Consider the following 21841-nt stretch of genomic DNA (forward strand, 5'->3'; position numbering starts at 1 on the left):
GAGAGTGGGCAAGTAGTGTACCTCTGTAACCTGAGCTTCTGATTCTGTACTTGTTGCTGGTTAAAGTGGCGTAAGTGTTATATTCGGCTGTCACTAGACTTTGACGCGGTTTTAATTAACACGATTACCTGAACCCTGGGGGAATTTCTACCGTTTTTGTTTTTTAATATCTTTGAGTTTTAAGTTTAGTTCTTGTTGATTGAACGAGGCATAATTTGTTAACGTCAAATCGAAGCATTGTGAATTTTAAAGAATCTAATAAAGGGTTCATTTTACCCTTTTCCTGTTTGGTTCCTGCACATACTTCAGCAGTCACACTGAAAGGTTAGGAGGTAGATAGAACATACTATATCAGAAAAATTTTCACTAGCTTTCATTGTTTATAAAAAGGGAAACCAATAAAAGTCTGTAGAAGCACATAGAATTGTATGACTCCCTAGAATGTGTTACTGGTTTCTATGAGGCATTTGATACCAGTAAGAAAAATCGATAGAGATCATCAACAGAAAATAGTAAATGTCAGTAGAAATTAATAAGATTCTATGGATCAGTTGAACGTTTTAATGGATTTTATAGGGCATTTTTTGATGAGTTTCATTTTACAACATAACAATAAAATTAGATTTGAAAACAATAACTAACAGTAATGCATCTGTTTCATATAGATATTTTAATCGTGTAAGTGCTTTTCTTTATTAATCCACTACACATGGTAAGACACTTATTAATATTTTTTTTGGATTTTCAAACATGAGAATTAAGAAGAAAATAGAGGAATCCGTGAAACTGTGCTACACTGTGTATCGCAATCAAATTCTAAGTATATATTTCTACAAATCAGTAAAAAAAACATATGATTTATGTATGTTTAGTTAATTACGTTTCGGCTTTACTTTTCGTTCTTTCGAATATGTAGTAAAGATAATTCACAAATTATTTTGTGAATTTATATTATTTCAAATAGAAATCACTTTCTTTTTTCTCAGGATTTTACTTTTTCACCTCCTTTAAACACTTGTGAAAGATTTCATTGTATTGACTACAAGTGAATACTACAAGTGAATACAATATTTCTCTGAAAGAAATTAACGTTCTAATTAAAAAGTCAAATTTGAACATTTCACATTACAATGCTTCGAAGAATTTATTATTTGAATGTTTTAAATACAATAACAAATTTAAAATACATAAAAAAATTTAAAAACCTGAAATCTAATCCTCTAAGTCAATTCAAGTTTAAAGTCTAAAACACTTTTAAGCTGAACTCTTAAAATTAGCTTACTAATCTAAGAATTAATCTTCCATCCGATGAAGCTAGAGAATATTATATATTTAAAACAAGCAGTAAAAGTGCCAGCGTGGAAAAGGGATTAAGGAGGGGGGACTTCTTTGTTGCGCATACTTAATAAAGAAATAACATTTAATTATTCAAGACATAGCTGTTCGTGTTTTCATTGGATCGCTTTCGTACAAAGCACGTAACAAATATTTGCTTCCAGAGCCAATATTTTGTATTTTGCAAGGGAGCCAAAGACGCGTCTGAAAACAGTAAACATTACGGAAGAGATTTGCTTTGACGTGTTTAATTTGAAAAAGAAAAAATAGATGTGAAAGCAACTTAAAATTGTTTGTTGCATATTTCTAACTGCAGAAATGCTATGCTTGTTAGAGTGAAATAACAATACAACATTTTCTCTCTCCTATCTGTATGCCTTCGCGGTTTAACGGTTAGCACACTTGGTGCGTATTCGAGAGATCCGGGTTTGAGTCCCGGCGAGGGGATTGCTCATTTTTTGTGTCTCCTACTTCAAATATCCTATTGATTCTACAGTGGCACCCGAACTAAAAAATGGTTGATGATGATTCTTCACCACCAGGAATTGGCCCTTCACCACCGGGGGCCCATAATCCCCAGTGCCATTTTAAAATGTATTTTCCCCTTCTTTTCTACATGCCTTCGTCGTGTAACGGTTAGCACACTCGGTACGTATTCGAGAGGTTCAGGTTCGAGTCCTGGTGGGGGCATTGCTCATTTTTCATGTTTCCTTCAAAATAACCTAATGACTCTACACCCTGATGCGTCAGTGTTATTGCACATTTATCTTGAAAAGGTATGAATTGCGCTTATGATGCAAGATAAGTACAGTTTTAGCAATTTTAGTATGTAAAAAAATGACAACTTTTTTGTCAGATCATTTAGCGAAAAATTATCGTGTTGCCACGCAGCATAATGTCAAAAAATATATCCAAAACCACCATTAAAGCTAAATCTGTTTAATATATTCTTTTTGCCTAGAATGACTGAATCATGTTCAACAGAAATCTTTAACCAAACTGCTTGAAAATGCATTTTAAAAGTATGCTTGCTTATACGAGTATGTTTATTGCTTGCGTATGTCTTGCACCTGAGGAAAAAATACTACTGAACATGTTCTCATTAAAATGCTGCTTACTTCCCGAAGAAAAGAATTACCAAATTAGTTAAGAGGGATTATAGAAACTTTAAAGCAGCATATATTTGCATATAAAAGGATGAGACTTAAAGAAGCGAAAATTAGGGTTTATGTCACAAAAATGCATTTTTTATCTTTCTCCAACTTAAGAGGCATGATCAAGCTGTAGCTGATCTAGAACACGTTTGAATAACATTCCTTTAAAGTGGGCATGTGTCCTTTTGACTTTGAAAACCTAAGTTCGAACAAATTTCATTAAAATATTGCTTATAGGAATGTGAAGAACGCAGAAAGAATAAAGACGTATTTTATCGAATAGAACAGAGTAATTTAAGAAAGTGGCACGCTTAAATAGCGTCGCAATAAACATTTCATTAAAATTAAATCAGATATAATTATCCAAAGAAGACTTAATAAAGAAAGAAAAGTACAAAAATTCCATGACAATAATTACAATTCTGAAAGCTAAAAGGATAATTAAGGAAGGAACTAATTAGGCCAGTTATGAAATCTGACATTTTTCCCAAATCCACGAGTAATTAAAAAGAGGAAACCTGAAAATATTCTCATCGACTAAAAAGAAAGTTTAAAAGAATAAAATTACCTGAAGTAATTAAAACTGCAAACAGAGAGAATCAGATTTTAAACTATAAAAACAATTCAAGAGATCAGGATTTCATTTGAGAACATACCTATTATATAGACATTTTTTCTTTTAAATAAAATCTTTCCTTGCACTTATCATTTCATGGATATTTAATATGCACACAAAACTTTTGACTTTTAATTTTGTTTTTCTTTTTTCAATATGGTTTTCTAATATAGTGCTTAATTTTTAATTTTACTGCGTTTTCTTACAGGAATATTAAAATACTTAGCTTAAAAAAGTGGACACTTAAAGTCTTATAGGATCTAAAATTCACAATGGCTAATATGAATTCAATTTGAGCTTAAGGCAATATTTCTGTTAGATATTTAAGTTTCATATTTCCGAGATGCTGAAAAAATGACGTCATTAAATTTTATTTAACATGCCAAAGCGGCTGTAAAGTTTATTAAAGTGTTTTTTTTTATCTTCCGCTACTTCCGTGCTTATATTATTCTGCCTTACTGTTCGTTATTTTAGCTCGATATTTAGTCTTCCTATTTAGCATTACAGTGTTCTCGGTTCCTGTGATGAATAATGCATTTTCGTTCACCAGCTTATCAAAGCTACTAAATTGTTTCGGTATTAAAAAAAGCGTTTTTACCTGGCCATTGTAAACAAAAAGCAGCGGAATCTAAGTGGGAATCTGAAAAAAGTGGGCAAAACGTTACGGGGAATAAAACGCAGCTATAACTAGCAATATTCGCTACAGAATGTATCCTCGGAAGGCAAGCGGTGAGAAGTTAAATGGTAGTTTTCCGCTACCACATTGAAAGAATTAACACAAGAATGAGAGAAGAAACACCAGAAAACATTTTATTAACAGGAATGTAATTGATGTGCATACTCAAAGAAATTGCTCAAAAAACTTCCGCTGGCTGTAACGCTGGTTTCATACCTTCATGATAGGTTCTGACGCATATGTTCGAAGACACCAAGTATTTCTCGAGTATCACTGGTAACAACAGCGATCTTGGCGAGTAGATCCATATTGGTTTCGAAGGGGCACTCGTAGATTAAGCTCAAACCCCACAGGAAAATGTCCAAAGCGATGGTAGCCAAGCGATGGGACCACCTTGACCAATCCATGGCCCTGGAAATTTCGTGTTTCTTATAGCCAGGAAGCCTTTGGGCAATCCAAGGTAGAAAATGGCCGTTGGGTTGGATCTTGAATGTAACCTAACGGCGATGCAACAGCTCGCACGCAACGGCAACTGTTGGGTGCGAGTTCTGACCCTTTTTATACCATTTACAATGCGAAATAGTGGTTTACGTTTTGCTTTCCGCCTAAACTTTCCGTCATGAATGTTACTTGTATAGCTCGATTCTATCACCCTGTAAAGTTTCAGCCAATTTTCCAGATACATCGTGTATGTTTGATACCCGAGTCATTCCGGCACAAAGCAACTACTATTGGTGATTGACTGATGCCAAAAATAACAGAATGCGCGAAAATATTACTACTTGCTTAAATTTATAAATAAATCTTTTTTAATATTTTTAAATTTTTATTTTTTAATACTTTCCAATCACATAAAATATATCTATTTATTCATAGAAGAATTATTTCACGCTCTGATTTTATATCTTAGTTCATTACAATCTTTTAGCTTTTATAAATATCTTATGCATAAAACAGTTTGCAGCTACATGAGGCTTCTTGCGTGTTGAAAGGTGAAGTTAAAAAAACAAATTTTATCAAACCTGTCTATTCCCATTTTTTATTTTGACCTACCCAATAATAATTTTTCATTATAATTTGTTCTGTTATTTATGCATTTTTCAACTCCTTGCTAACAAGGTGAGAGTTTGGATTAATATCTTAGTATTTCCGCAATGATCGATAATTCAGTTTCAAAGTAGCAGTTTGAATTCTACTTTCTTTAGCAAAACACAGTTTGGTAATTTTTAGAATTCAGTTAGATTACGCATAGAAGGTCGTGGAAGGATTTCAGTAAGTTTGCGTTTTTCAATTATTGTTTCAAATAGGTTTTCAATTTTTGACAGCATCTTCCATGTTACATTAACTTTAATAATTCAAAGTTTCCTCTACGTTAGAAGCAAAATGATAACTTAATTTTATCATATTTAAAAGTAGAAATTAGTATTTAGGATACAGAATACAGAATTATTTAAATTTGTATAGATATTTCTTCAACTATTTATTTTACTAGAATTTACAATTTTTTTATTTATTATCTCATGATCTACTAAAAAAATTTAATCTGTACAGTAAAACAAAAATTGGATTTATGTATATATACAATACATGTTTGAAATTCGACTAATTTGACAGGAATTAATTTAAAGATGGAACTATATTTGTAAAATGCTGTATTGTAAGTCGCTTACTTGAGTGCAAAATTTTATATGCCATCAAATGTAGCAAAACACTTTTTTTTTACTTAAGTCCATTTCCCTTAAAATTTAATGTTTCCGTATTTTAATAAAGGATTTTTGCTTGACCGTAGTTTCTGTTCGCAAAGAAACATTTTATTTATTTATTTAGCACTGCTCAGTAATCATGCTTCGTTTTCTACTAAACATCAGAAACAAAAAGATAGATGCTAAGCACTGCATAAATATGAAGAAAAGAAAATTTAACATGTTTCTGTTGTAATCACGCTAGTTTATTGTTTTATGGCTGGAACAATGTTTTAGAAATTCTTTTGAGTAGTTTGCAAATTTTAAATAATGGAAGTAATCTTAAATAATAAAAGCAAAATAAAATATAAGAATTTGTGTTATCACTGTAAAACGTACCCTTTGTTACTTTTTAATATTCTTTTTCCGGGAACGTACGCGCTTTGAAATGTTCGGATAAATTAAATTTAAAAGCGTTCCTGGAAATAATTTAAATCAAAACATAGGTGCTGTTGGACTAGAATAGAGAATAGCCTAACGTTCATAATGTCTGGAATTTATTTTGTTTCGGTGAACTGCAGAGGAAAGGAAAAGGTTTAATTTTGCATTTCATTTTGAAAAATGTACTGAAAATGCTCTGATTTTTTCTTACTCATACGCACTGAAAATTCTTTCACATGGCTGTAATAATTCATATATTTTAGTAGTAATGTTTTCTGAAATCATTTGAAGTGATTACATTTTATTCACAAAATTTAAGCTTAAATTCCAAATTAATTGTTTACTTTAATATAAACACCATTACTAAAACACTGTTTAGATGAGATGCATTTTTCATAAAGTATTTCGTTGCAATGCTTCGTATTTTAATTAAACGGATTCAAATTATTTTTGCCAATCATATAGCTTTCATTTAGTTGCAATGTAGAGGAAATTGAAAAACTGAATTTGCGTTATTTCTTTATATTATTACATTAATTAATTTATACTGTAGAAACATTAGAATTTTTTGGAAGCAGGAATGCTGAGAAATTGCAACGCCTTCGCCGGGAATCGAACCGCGGACCTCTGAAATACGCGCCCAGCGTGCAGACCACTGCACCACGAAGGCATGCCAAGAAGGCAGGAAAAATACCTTATAATACAACATACTTATGTGAAGAATTGCGTTTATTGTTTTGAAATCGCTTAGTATCTTAACCAACAAGACATGGATTTATTTTGAAAAAAAAAATTAACTATAATACGCTTTGCGAATGGCAACATACTGGTTCGTGGAAGATATAAATATTTTACTTCGTTTACTGTCAACTCATTTTTTTAAATCTCTGAGTTTATTGCTTAAATTTTAAAGACACTTATCCTCCGCTTTGTTGAGTGATAGTGCATTTATTTACTTAAAATCGCTGCGCATGTTAATGAAACATTCATTACCTTTGCACAAAATATAATATATAAAATTTCTTCCTCTTAGTAAAAAAGGAAATCTACGATCATTTTGTTCCTAAAAGGAAGTATCCGTATAAAATAGAGTTTAAAAAAATTCTGAAAGCTTTTATATTTTATATTACTCTCAAAGCAGCGTTGTTTAACTTTTGGTGTGTTACCTTTCTTTATTAAATATCATGTTCTTCGCACTGAAACCAATTCAGCAGCAATATCAAGAAATATTTAAAAACAGCATATCCTTAGAATTTCCGATAGACAGTCTCGCTTGCTGTAGATATATATATATATTTTTTTTTTTTATTTACCATACAGTGTTGCCTTTGCTTGCTTTAAAATCGTTGAGATTGTTAATCAAAAATTCGTTATAGATTTACAAAATATGAAATAGATAATAAAAGAAATCTTAAATTCAAAATTCGGACTTCCAGGTGTCCATGTTCGGATGGAGGTTTACGTTATTCAAAATTTGGTGGCTGCGGATATCGTAGTTTTTCATAATGCGAGAAACATAAGTATATTCATGCAGATTCTTCATTAATTAATTTCTTTAAATATAATATAGGGCGCCAAATGTGGTGGCAGCAATTTAAAAAGTGATTCGCCGTTTTTAGTGGAAGACCACAAAATGTCGTTTTGAGACTAATAGCCTTTCTGGATTACTGCAACTTTGGGATAAAAAAATGCATTTTTTTCTGGCTACTATATGCATTAAATTCCTTTTAATAAAGTTTTTACTATAATTTTGTACTAAATGTTTTTTTAGAAGGAACGAATGTTAAATTAGGAGTATTTTAAGACATTGTGCATGTGTACGTTCTTTGTGAGTAATTTATCACTGTTAGCACTATGTTATTTGAGTAATAATTACAAACTCTCATTGCCTTTTGTTTAACTTATATATATAACATATTTCTCCCGCTTTCTTATCGTGCCTTCGTGGTGTGGTGGTCTGCACGCTGTTCGCGTATTCCAGAGGTTCATGGTTCGATTCCCATCGAAGGCGTTGCTCATTTTTAAGTCTCCTGCTTCCAAAAATACTTATGTCTGTACAGTGACGCCCGAACTAAAAGGGTGGTGGATGATGATTCTCCACACCCAGAACTTGGCGACTGGGTCCCCTAAAACCCCAGTCGCTCTTTAAAAGGGGGACTATATAAGGTATATCTCCCGCCTTCTTGGCATGCTTCCGTGGTGTGGTGGTCTGCACGCTGGGAACGTATTTCAGAAGACCGCAATTCGATTCCCGGCGAAGGCATTGCTCATTTCCATCTTTCCTGCTTTAAAAAAAAAATAAGGTCTATACAAATTAAATAAAATGTTAAGTTATCTTTCATCACAAAATATTAAATAAATTATATAATAAAAAACCCGATATGTGAACCAAATAAATTATATGTAGAAAGTCAAAGTTCTTTTTGTAAGATTAGTATATCGAAAACAAAATGCCGCATATCAAAAACCAAAACACATTTCCTCAAAATTCTAAATTAAACTAGATTCCAATTATTTGAAAACCAAAATTTGTCTTACTGAAATTTCAGGTAGATAATTTGTAACTGATGTCTTATTTTTAAGGCTTCCACCCTAGAATAAATGACTTTTTTGAAAAGAAGCATATTCTTTCTAAAGTACTTATGAAGGATACGAATTGTTTCATTCTGCCTCTGTATCCTATGACTAAATTAATAAAAGCATCATATTTCGAAAGTGAAATTAGATTAAAAAATGATGGTAATATTTTCTGATATCTCAAAGGGAGAAAAAAAGAAAAGAATGCCGTGAAAGGAAATTACTGTCGAAATTCAAGGCAAATGCTGCGATTCCAAAGATTTGATGAGCTGTGTGCATTGGGAATTGAGCCAAAATTGCAAATTAATTACGGCTGAATATTTCTGAAACACACGTTTAAGGTTTGTATTTTTAAATTTATCATTCAGCAAAAATATCATTTAGCAAAAGACGTCAATCCATTTCCCATCGGGTATTTAATACTAAATCTAACATCCTCCCTCTCTCCCTTTCTGCACACACATGCGTATAGCTGTTAGTTAAAATATACATACACATGTTAGATAAAAAAATAAATTTCCTCTTGGTGAAAAGTCGTGCAAATAATACTTCGTTTAATCCTAATTTATTTTATATATACAAATACACGTAGATAAAGAAACGAATGAATAAATTAATAGATAAAAATTTATCTGTTTAAATTTTCTAGTTATTATCAGTCGATGGAAGCAGCCAAAAAATTCCATAAACAAACAGTAGGATATTCTTATAAATTTCCCCTTACCTTGTAGAGACTTTAGGTACTTTTTGAAAAATGAGCGACGCCTTCGCCGGGAATCGAACCACGGACCTTTGAAATACGCGCCCAGCGTGCACCCCGAAGACACGCTAAGAAAGCGGGAGAAATACCTTATGTACTTCCCTTTTAACAGGAGAATGGGGTTTTTAGGGGACCCAGTCGCCAAATTTTGGGTTTGGAGAATCATCATCTACCATCCTTTTAGTTCGGGTGCCACTTTAGAGACATTAGGAATTTTTTTGGAAGTGAAAAATGAGCAATGTCCTCGCCGGGAAAGAAGGCGGGAGAAATACCTTATAACCTTTCTGAAACCAGTGGTTTTTATACTATTGTACATTTTAAAAATTACATCCCTGAATTGTTTACTTAGCCAATGTTTCATCAACTAAGAAATTGGCGGAGATCCTGCCGGATATACGACAGTCTTTCTGACGGAATTTTTAAGGAACGTGTCACTTATTATGACAGAACTTTAATTATATAATAAACAGATGCAAACTGGATGAGATACACAACTGCGTGAAATTTAAGATTAGGCGAAAAAAACACCTTTAGATTGCAAATTTTGAATAAAACTCTCCCAATTCTGAAGGCGATAAAACACAAGTCACTCTTCTTCAGGAACAAAAAACACTTTACCAACTAACCCCTCCGTAGATATGGCATATCCCAAAGGCTGAAAATCACTGAAATGAGCAGTAATATAACTGATCAGTTTTTCCAAATGTCACAATATCATTAATTTTAGGGATATGATGAGTTGGATCTCATGCAAGTGCATGACATGTGCGACGCATGATCATTAATTTTAATCATTAATCTTAATCTTAATTTTAATTAATTAATCTTAATTTTAATCATTTGATCATCAATCTTTTAGTTTAAATTTCGTCGATGGTTTAAGATGATTTTTTCTTAGCATACGAAAAAGCATATTGAAGACACAATGCTGATAATTCCATTTTTTAACTGTCCTAAATTCTTTTCCCACAATTTAATGTTCAGTTCCTTCGGAATATATTATCTTTAACAAAAATTATCTGTTCTACCTCGAAGTTAAGTAAAAGCAGCATCCACCAGTGCCAAGTTCTACATGCTTTTAAATGGCTTACGTACGCCAGTAACATAGAATGTATAGCTTCTACGTAAGATAGGAAACTAAATCTCATTTCTGATAATGTTATTACTCTAATGGGACGCGTGTAAAATCTGCTTTACGTAGTTACGTTCATTACAATGAGATTTCACAATTAAAACATACCCCGAGATTTTCCATGGAGTTTCTTCTTTTCTGTTTATTTCCTGTCAAAAGGAATAAGGGGTAAGAAGAACTGTTCGAATGCTCTCAGAAAACTTTTCAATCTGGTCTTATGCTCAAGATACCATGTTTTCAGAAACTGTTAACATGTTACAAAGTAATTAATAACTTATATTTAAATTTAGCCGTTACAAAAGGTTTAAAATTTTGGGAAAAATATAAGGAATATGCATTGCTCAACATAAAAAATAAATGTAATGTAAATCAAATAAAATGTAATGTTGTAACTAAAGAAAAAGTAGAATGTAAAATAAACTATTAACAAAAAGTTTAAAATGCGCGCAGAAAAGAAGGAGGCAAGTTACTCAGACACTTACTACACGTTACAAACTAATTTATTTTGTGCGACGGGAAGATAATATTTAATCGTAAAGATGCCTTTTTTGAATAATTTTTTTATTCAAAAAAGTTCGTTTCATATTCGTTTCATATTTATTCAAATGTCAGCTATTTTAACTTCCTTGTACGAAGTAAAGGAAGTATTGTCATCGCAAAAAGTTTCATTCATCACATTTCGACGAAAATGTCTATTTCAACTTCTCTCGAAACCATTTGAACGATTTTTTGTTGTCTGAAAGCTACACGTATGAACAAAATAAAGGACTGTTTTTGCCAAAAAACATTGTAAGATGGATTTAAAATGGTTACAGAACAGTTTTTTTTCTTGACGTCTGTGCGCACATACGTAGGTACACACGTGCCTATGTATGTATCTCGCATAATTCAAGAATGAGTAGCAAATTTTTGTGCCGCGATTTGTCTCCTCACATAGCACTCCTCAAAAGAGACTCCAGCTCAGTTACACAGACGACACTAAGGGAAGGGTACGCTTTCCAACTCTGCAGAAGTTAATTATCACTCTCCGAATTCGAATTGAATGGTGCCAGAGCATTTAGATGCAGCTACACCTCTACTTGCGAATGCGAAGGAAAAATTATGCACAACACCCAACGTTGCTATATACAAGGTGGGGAAGATTCCCAGGAACATGCTATGTGATTTCGTCACTTAATGAAAAGAATAAGTAGAAGGATATGGGACGCAAGAAGGATTAGACGGATATTTTGTATACGCGACTGGTTTTAACAAGTAGTTGTGCAACTCCCTTTTTCGTTACAATCGGCTGCACCTATCGTAAGCAAATACGTATGTATATATTACCCTTCTGTTACCTGGCTCGGTGAGCTTGGGTTTTTATACTTATACGTTGGTAAATTGTAAATTTCTTCCTTTAAATTAAATTATGTGGTTTTTATGTTCCGGTTAAGGTTTTCATGCCTTTAGTTAATTTGAATGCAATAGTTGTATAATTATCAATGATTTAAAAGTTTAAGTCGTGACCTTATCCTAATAAAACCGCCATTTGTTCACATTTGAAACTCAGTAGAATAGTGAATTAAGTTAGTTTCTGTGCCTTCAATCTCTTTCTACTGAGTGGGACGAAAAGTATACTTTCAGTTTTTTGCCCCGCAAAATCCCCCGTCTTACCCGCTGGCCGAATTTCTTGTTTTTGCATAGAAGCTCTAATTTGAAATGTAAAATTGTTTTTTAACTCTTTAAACTGTATTTGTTGTTTTATGTTTTCCTGTATTTTAAAAATTTTAATGATGTTTTGAGTTTTTATGTATTTTTGCTTTTGCGTGAAGTGAAAATTGAATTAATTGAATGAGCAATATACCTCTAGTGAAATTCCAGAAATAAGCTTAAATGAAATGCGGCGAAAATGGTATAAATTAACAAAATATACAAGAAAATATACAAGAATAAATACTTGTAAATATACAAGAAAGTTACGTGGTGTCCACAGTAGATTTTTTAATTATATTTTATGTGAAATGACAATGAAGTTTTAATTCAAATCTATTTCCGTTGATGTACCTTATAGTCCTTACCTGTAAAAGAAACTCTTGCAATACTATAAAGAGAAAAATTTTTGACCGAAGGGTTGGAATGCGCATTTCGAAAATGCCATTGATGCAGCTATTGTTTCAGTTGCGATGCTTCGTTCTTCAGAATAAACAACTAAAACTGATAATTAACTTTTCAGTACAAGGCAAAAGAGTAGGTTTAATCTAGGAGGTGGTAAGGTAATTATTTCAAACCTTTATTTTGTATTTTATATGCCGAAAACTGCATAATTTCCCCTGTTTTGTTTTAAAGAAGTAAAGTGCAGTAGAAAACATAAGCTAGCATGTTTTAATATCACATACAATTTTATCTATTAAAACGGGAGTTCAACAATATTGTATAAGATTGATCCATTAAAAGTAAAAGTTTAATTATGATTGAAAAAATAAGTGTTTACAGTAAAATGTTTATGGAAATGTTGAAAAATGCAAGCCTATTTGATAATGCTAACTGTAATTTACTGCAATAAACTGCTCGAGAAATTTATAATAGTTTCGGATTGATATATTCCTTTAAAATTTTAGAGGAAAGTTCAGTAATTATATACGCACAGTTTCACTTGGTTACATAGGGTGAAAATATTCAAAACTTGAAATTAATTTTGTAGTTGTGTTCTAAATGACACTCTAAACAAATGTTTTGGTAATAGTGACGATAATAAAATATAATAAATTCCTTACGAAAATCAACTATCATTTGAATTATATATCAATAAACCTAGTAATTTTTTTAAAAAATCGCAGAACATATTTTCGTTTCCTTGATAAAATGTCAGACTTACAAAATCGGAATTGGTGACAAAATATCTTTTAATGTTTGACGTTATTGAAAGATCAACAGTCTTCAAATTCTTACATTTACTTCATAATTCCACAATATGCATTTCTCTTTATGAGTAGGAGGAGAGGGTTTTTGGCATTGTTTAAACGTTGGAAAGTAGCTTAAAAATACATTTAGGGGAAAGCAATAAAAAGCGTTCTTTCATTGTTTTAGAGTGGTATGGCAATATTGTCGAGATGGCAAAACAGATAAAAGCTATAAGAATAGCTCATCTTTTCAAAGATCAGCGAAATCGTAGATCATCAAGTATTAGCTGCAGAAACCTATGTTTTGAAACTTACGTTATGGTACTAGTCCATTAGTGGAAGGAAACGTAAAGCGCAATAAAGCTTTGCTTTTTCTTGCTTTAATGACCATAACATTCCGCTATTACTTAAAAAACACTAGCGATAATAACGCTTCAAGAGACAGTAGTCGTTGTTTGATCAGATTTCTAGAAGTAGCATTAGAGCAGGCATTGAACAGGGCTTCTAAAGTGCCCCATAAATTTAATCACGAGGCTGTTGCTCGAAGATAATGAAGACGACGGTATAAAGAAAAGTTGCCCGAAATAATAAGCAAACATACAAATTCGCAGAAAATAGTCCTTGGATATTTAATTCTTACCTAAAATGATATTTACAAAAGACAAGTGGTTACTGGTCATGCAATAGTACTTAGAGTGTTTTGATATGAAAATGAAAGAGGACCGTTAGGTTTTTCTGAAACAGGAAGCTAGAAAAAGCATCTGTGCTTTCTCTGGCATTCAAGCCATAGACTTCCAAATGACAGCTTTATCTATACCTTAACCAATTACACAACAAAAACAAGGGAAATGAGATTTTTAACATTATGAGCAATTCAAAATAGGACCTGGAATTGTCGACCAAATTCACGTGGTGAGGCATTATCCTTCATTAAATTTTAGTCCATGCACCATTGCAGAGACAATCCGTTTATTAACACTTATTGGAGCATGTCCTAAATATAGGACGACCCAATTAAATTGCATTAAGCGAAAAATAAAGTTAAACAAATAGATAACATTTGGCATAACTCCCATGTAAATGACGTAAGTTTCATATGCAGGCTAAAAATATGGCCAATCGTAATTAATTTCATTAAAAAATTGATTTTAATAATAACCCTTTAGAATTATTTATTTTTAAGCCGTTATTTAGGATTCAAATCTATATTGTTTTCTGAACAGATATATACATTTCTGTTAGTAGACTTGTAATACTATTTATAGAAATAAAAATATCCATGGAAAAAAATTATCTTTTTAAGGTATTTCTTTGCATTTTGCATGTGTCCTATAAATAGGACAACGATCCGATTCTCAACTATTTTTTCCCTTGTCACTCCCCCAATTCATGGATCACATTCCTTCAAACCAATTTTGAACACTAACTTTCCATACAACTACTATACATTAGCATGACATATGAAGGATTTGGGAGTATATTATTCTGGAATTTTGTTTGGGTATCTTTTGTACTATATTACAAAATTAAAATGTCACACAACCTTCTAAATAGGTTTTTCTGACTAAAAGAAGGTTCATCTATGTTATGTTTCTTTAGCAATAGTAGAAGCAGGTGTACTTTTCTATAAAATAAACATTTTAAATAGAAAATAGCCTGGAAAGATTCTTTTTAACCTTGGATCCTAATGGTTCCCCTGTGGGCATTCAAAGCTATGACGTTAGATGAAACCTTTCTATAGAACTGCGCATGCGCTTGTTCTTGAAAATTAATTCACAGTATGTTTTCCTAAAGTAGTTCATTTACTTCCCTGTTTATTACTCGAATGAAAATTCCAATTGTCTTTTAAAGATCAATATTTTGAAAATGGCAAGAAAATTTCTAATAGCTCCAGAGGCTCTTGAATATATGAACTATCTCTATGATGAAGAAATTGATGAGCTTGAAATGGTTATTATTCCCCCTGAACCTGATTCAGTTAGTGATGAAGAACAGATAGGTGATTCTGCCACAAAATGTAACATATCAGTATCACTTGGCGAATTTAATATAGAAGATACCGCAGGAACAAAAAAATTTTATCAAAAACTGTGAAGATCAAATTTTGATGTAAAACCCATAAGTAGAAAAATGTGAACCCCAATTCATGCTTTCACCAAGTTGTATTTCTTTTCAATATTTAAATGTGTTATATAATAAATATAATAAAATATTTAAATGTTAAATATTTTAAATGTGGTGTCAGGAAAAACTTTAGCTGAACATTTTCACATGATGGCTGAAGACATGATATCATTTGCAGTTGTAGAGACAAACCGGTGTGCAAATAAATTCTCGAAGGACGCTAGAGATGATGCCAATCAAAAATATGCAATAGAAATCCTACAACTATTTGCAGATTACGCAATATTAGACTTCGTATTGACTGTTTTTCACAATTTTCAATGCAAGTTGTCTCTTGAGTAAGTAAGCAAATTTTGTTTTAAAATTTAGTAAGGTATTATTAGACCGTTGTCCTATTAAGGATAGCTTGTAAAATCCAAATAATATCTGAAATATTAATAAAATCCAAATAATATCTGAAAATTTTTGTTTTATATGTGTTACTACCTCATATTATTTATATCTCTAAAGTGTTACATTTTCCCTGCGGAAATTTTTGAGAGTATTGGGTTAAAGTTAGGAATCATAATAAATCCAGCTGAAATCAAATGATGTGGCTGGAATTCGAAACACAGATCTTCTAAACGGCGCAATAAACTTATTAACGAATTGTGTCCTCAGAAATCGCAGGAAGGTGTGCAGTATTTCCTTGCAGCTGTTTGGTTAAAGTTTAAAAAAAATTAATTTGTCTCAGAATGAAAGGCAGCAAAAATACAAAACTTAAGAAGTTTCACACAGTGAAATATAATACTGTTGCGAATCGCGAAACAAATGTTTTGAAAAAACGTGCTTAAAAAAATTTAGTTTTCTTTTTTCGGAAGAGGGATGTGAGAATGTGATGTGATAATTAAAAATGATTCATAATGAACATGCATTAAAAAATTCAAATTTGTAAACTGGATTATGTTTGGCAAATAACTGATTTTTAAATAACCTTGTTATTTAGAAATGCGACAAATAATTTTACCTTTGGAACAAAAGAAATAATTTCGTTTTAATAAAAGGTGGAACTTATGTTTGTTATTCGATACATGACTTAAACCACAGTGAAACCTTGTTCCTTTGAAATTCATGGTCCAACATTAATGTGAATCAGTCTGCTGGCAGGAAAGATGTCTTCATTATTAAAATGGAGATGTTAACCGTTTTGTCATCCTTCTGGTGAAGAATAGTGCGGAATGTAAAGTGAAACTACGTTTTGGAGTATTGGAATGAGGAGATACGTAAAGCCTTGAGAATCTATTTACTGACTCTCAAAATGTCGTTTTAAATTTAATTATGAAATTGTTTCTTCCGTTCCTAGATAAGATTTCATTAATACGCTAAAACAAAATTGTAGCAAACAAGCAACTAATTTTATGCTTTAAAAATGGGTGAATGGTTAATTACTTCGAGCCACACATATAGAGTATCGTATTTCATTTTGAAACCAAACATCAAGAAACTACCGAACACTGCTTCTTTCAGTGAATTAATTCATTCCAAATGCTACCTCCTCAAGTATCGTATATTTGTCGGTGGGTTGATTGCAGACATTAATAACTATGCGTGTTCATATTAATGAAGGCTCACGTTTCTAGATTCATGCAGTTACTGATTAAATATTGAAGTAAATAATTTTATTACAAGGGAAAGCCTTTAAATAGTTAATAGCAATAATGCAGTGTTTTATAAATTATACTGAGCAGTAATATTGATTGAAATTATTCTATATGTTTAAAGGGCACAAATTTATATATTTAATATAACATTATACATACACATATATTGAAATATAGATAATATGTAGATATAGGTATAGATATTTGATAGATATCTACAATAAGATTTTTTTGCATATTTCCAATCTAAAACTGCTTTGAATTTTCTAAGCGTATGTAAATACAATATAAGCACCAGGAGTATCAAATCTCATTTTATGTTCAAATCATTGAATAAAAACATTATTGACTGTTGTTTGAGAAAAAATACTGAAGCCAGCTTTGCAGGAACGGGATTTTTTTTTTTTTTTTTTTAATGTTACGGCAAACATAATTTTCACATCATATTTTTCTAATTTTATAAAAACTGTATTTGGATAATATAGATATTTTTGATAAACCTTATTGGAAAATGTTATATATTTGAGTAGAGTATGTTGAATGATGGTTTCGACTGATACTGTGTTCAAATTACTTCAAGCCATTAGCTGAAGTGAGTTGCTGACAGGAAGGTTTAATTGCAATTGTGTTGGCAAATTTAGTCACAGAGAGCTCCAAATTGGTAAGTCATCTAAAGATACACTGATTGAATATCAAATGGATTTAGGTTACTCTGGCTATTATGTGACATGACATATCATGAATAGGTGAATATACATTAGTCCACTAATCCGCTTATGTTTATATCAAGTACTGCGTTACCTATCAAATTTAATTTCATTATGAGCAGCGCAACACCATCTAATGATTCATTGTACCATTTTAGTTGCACTTAATTTACATATCTAAGTGTTTCCAATTTATCTTAACATATTAGTTTACAATATATCGTTCACTATATATGCTTATAGCCGCTTTTACTTGCATAGCTTAGAATCCTTCTGTTCTAAATTTTAAGAAACATATTTTTTAAATAAGAAATGTCAGTTGTTTTCATTCATCTTAACGACAAATTATATCTTTTAATAAAGAAGTGCATTACTGAAGAGTGTATTTTATCCTTACCGTTACATTTCTGAAGTATAAATCTTTGTACGAGACATAATTTTACGTATAGAAAAAAAGTTTATGTTCTGAGGAATTAGGTAACCTATAAACTTTGTACTACAGATTTTAAACTTCAGACTACTTTGTTATATGCTCTGAAGGAATATTTTCTGATTGTGTTTTAATGACATTCTGCATACACATAAATTACAAAATTGAAATTTATAACTTTAATGAATTAGGAATAAATACAGTTTTTAAATTACGGGTTTAGCTAAGAGATTGTAATGGTATCCTTACTCAATATATTATAGGTACTGGAAATAAAGTATCAGTTTATTTAAATGAAAAGGTATGGTTTTATTCTATTCCAAATACCATGAGTATTCAAAACATGTAAGCTGCCTACAATGCCATTAACATCTCTGCGCAGTATGAAAAGTGTTTACTGACTCAACTGTAGATGAATGCTTCTCAAAGGTAAAATTTTAATCACCTTTTGAACAAATAATTAAATTCTCAATTATTTTCTTAGTCCAAAGTGGTTTCTCCCTGAGGCACTATTGTTTTCGTTTTGCGATTACTCTGAATGTCCTTTTAACTTTCAAACTGTTGCCACCAAATATTATCGCCCTGTATCATATTTGAAGAAATGAAATAATGAAGAATTTGCATAAATGTATGCATGTTTCTCGCATTGTGATAAAACAACGGTACCTAGAGCCATCCAATTTTGAATGACGTAATCCTACTGCGAATATGGGCATCTGGAAGCCCAAATTTGTAATTTGTTTTATTATCGATTTCATATTTTGTAAATCTTTAACGAATTGTACAGAAAAAAACATTTGTATCTCCAGCGCTTGAGACTGTGTAACGGAAATTCTAAAAAGATATACTCAATTTAAAATGATTTTCCGATATTGCTCTTTAACTGGATTTTATGTTTTATATGAGAAGAACATGATATTTAATAAATAAAGGTAACACACAAGATGTTAAAAAATGCCCCTTTGGACGTAATTTAAAATCTGAAACTTTTCAGATTTTCTTTTCCTTTTTTCTTTTTTTTGTATTTTATTTCTATTATTTACTTCTGGAAGATTAAAGCGGACGAATTTCTTTTTAGTCATTTAATATAGAAGATATTTTTTATATATCAATTGCTTAGAAAGATTTGAGAGGACTTTAGTTTTAGATGGTATTTTGTACGGATATGTCAATGTACCTATTGTAAATACGCATTTACATTCTTTGTCGCTAAAACTCAATTCAATTCAATATATAAAGAAATCTCACTTACCTGTCAGACGCATTCTCGTCTTTTATCATTTTCTCTATATTTTATTGACGACACAATTAAATACATTTACAACAAACAGAAGCACAGATAAACTTTGGTTAATGTTCCGCGTTGGTCTTACATCTTTCGCAATCATCAAGGTTCTACACTAGTTCGAAGAATTCAAGCGCACACAGCGCCATCTGGTGCAATACAGTTTCTACACCTATTACTCCTCAGCTAAATATTTGAGCTTCACTTATTCTTCAAAAGTCATTATATGGATATGATTGTGTAGAAAAACGAATTTTTGCTATTCTTCTCCAAATATTTTTACTGCAGTATGTATAAATAGCAATGATATTTATTTGACTATTTTAGTTATTCAAAGAATTCAACGAAATCATTTATACCAAATAAGTATACGAAATATAATATATTATATATAATATAATATATAATATACTATATATAATATAAATATAATATATAATATAAATATAATATATAATATATTATATATAGCAAATTTTTCTGCAAATGCATTCACCTTCTTTTCGTATGCATCAGTTATGAGTTATAGATCTAGCTCCGCATTCTTCAGTTTTCGTATATATTTCTTGAGCATGAAGTGTTCATGCAGTGTTCAGTGGTTCTTTCCTAAGCAAAGTTATTTGTATCATCAAAGCTTTAACTTTTATACGTACACATCTACGTTTGAGCCTGCGACATGTATATTCCAATGAATATATACTTCCTGCATGCTCACGTTGAAATGGACGAGATGGAATGTCATTAAAATTAAAAAGTACGGAAATCACGGAAAATTTTCCTTTAGAACTCTTTATTATTATTTAAACAAGAAATGCTTCGATATAGTTTGCACGAATCAGAATTCTTCAGATGTAATATATTTACGATAAAACATTAGATTAATGGTATTATTTTGCATTTGCAATAGTAATATTTTGAAGGAGAATTACAACTGAAATAAATTGAAAAATGATTTTTTAGCATTATTTTGTAGCTTCATGAAGTATATTTTTATATTCAATTCGCTATAGAAGAAGATAAATACAAATTTTTCATTTGAGTTACTTACATGCAAGTTAAATTGCGAAGGAAAAACACTGGTTCATTTGAATAACAGGATGAAATTATACAATGAAATTAATATAGTAATAGATAGCCTGGATACGTATGTATATTATATTAACTCTAATAATATTGCATAAATTTTGCTTAATTTTTTAATTGAACCGATATTTGTCATTTGAAAGTAATTATTTTTTGACAGCAAACTAATATAAAATTTGAATTAGATTAAAAGTAAAGTGCAAAATTCCATATTGTAATACGAATGTAAATTATGTTTTCCAAAAGGAGTAGATTAATTACTAAATAACAATATTTTAATTGATACAAAGCTGTTTACTATATTTTTATGAATATGCCTTTTATTTAATTCTAACAGTAAAAATTACATTTTTCCTTTCAGTAGGACTACTTTTACAGAATACCATGCATAATTCCGAATAGAAAATATCTAGTGTAAAACACAGACAACTTTTATTTAATGCACGTATAGCTTACTTCTAGTATGCTGCTTATAAGTGTCGAAATGAAACGATTTATTTGCATTTAATTTATTTTGCTGTTAATTTCATTTAACTAATTCACTTTTAAAGTCGGAATATCTATGCAATACTTTAAATACACTGCTCAAAACAATTAAAGGATATTGCAAGTTTTATATAAAATAAAGATATAAGCGATTTTTTTTTGCCGAAAATGAAAGAAGAGAATCACAAATGCAAATTTTTCTGATTTTCAAACTGTGGAGTATGCTAATTTTGAGTTCGACGTCAAAAACGTCGCTTCAGCGGCAGCGAATGAAATTTGACTTTCAACTGAACAAAAGACAATGAAGACAAGGATGATCGGCATTCAGTGACTGCTTTGTTTCGATGAGTACGATGTCTCAGAGAAGTCATTTAACCGATTTAGAAGCTTGGAGAGTTGTTGGTAGGTTAGAAGGGGACCAAACTCAAGCCGAAGTAGCTCAAGCCATTGGAGTGTCACAAAGTGTGATTTCCAGGATCTGGAACCGTTTTTTAGAAACTGGAATTGCAGGCCGAAGAACAGGGCAAGGTCGTAGACGGGCAACAACGCCCAATGAAGATCGTTACTTAGTGTTAACGACTCGGAGACACTGAAATATGAATGCTACTCTTCTCCAACAACACCTTCGCTCGGCTAATGGCACCACGGTTTCAACTCAGACTGTCCGAAACCGACTCCATGGTGTAGGTATCTATGCTCGCCGACCGATGGTATGTGTTAGACTAACATCAAGGCATCGTCGCGACCGCAGGGAGTGGGCAACAGAGCATGTGAACTGGAGGAGAAATGAATGGAGCAATGTTCTTTTTTCTGACGAGTCCCGTTTTTCTGTTC

At 31.4% G+C, this 21841-nt stretch overlaps 1 protein-coding gene and 1 long non-coding RNA gene across 4 annotated transcripts in view; one reads left to right on the top strand and one right to left on the bottom strand.

The window, feature by feature from the left end:
• Positions 1–19526, bottom strand: part of LOC146998271 (uncharacterized) — a 50570-nt gene extending 31044 nt beyond the window's left edge. The window contains exon 1 of the long non-coding RNA XR_015040053.1: positions 19406–19526. This is a non-coding gene — a long non-coding RNA (uncharacterized LOC146998271). The remainder of the gene's footprint in view (positions 1–19405) is intronic.
• Positions 1–21841, top strand: part of LOC118185156 (protein turtle-like) — a 657136-nt gene that overhangs the window by 246266 nt on the left and 389029 nt on the right. The gene's annotated exons all lie outside the window — the stretch shown is intronic.

Source organism: Stegodyphus dumicola, chromosome 3, assembly GCF_044657685.1.
Source record: "Stegodyphus dumicola isolate Sdum_Otavi_A_Nest chromosome 3, ASM4465768v1".
Lineage (NCBI taxonomy): Eukaryota > Metazoa > Arthropoda > Arachnida > Araneae > Eresidae > Stegodyphus > Stegodyphus dumicola.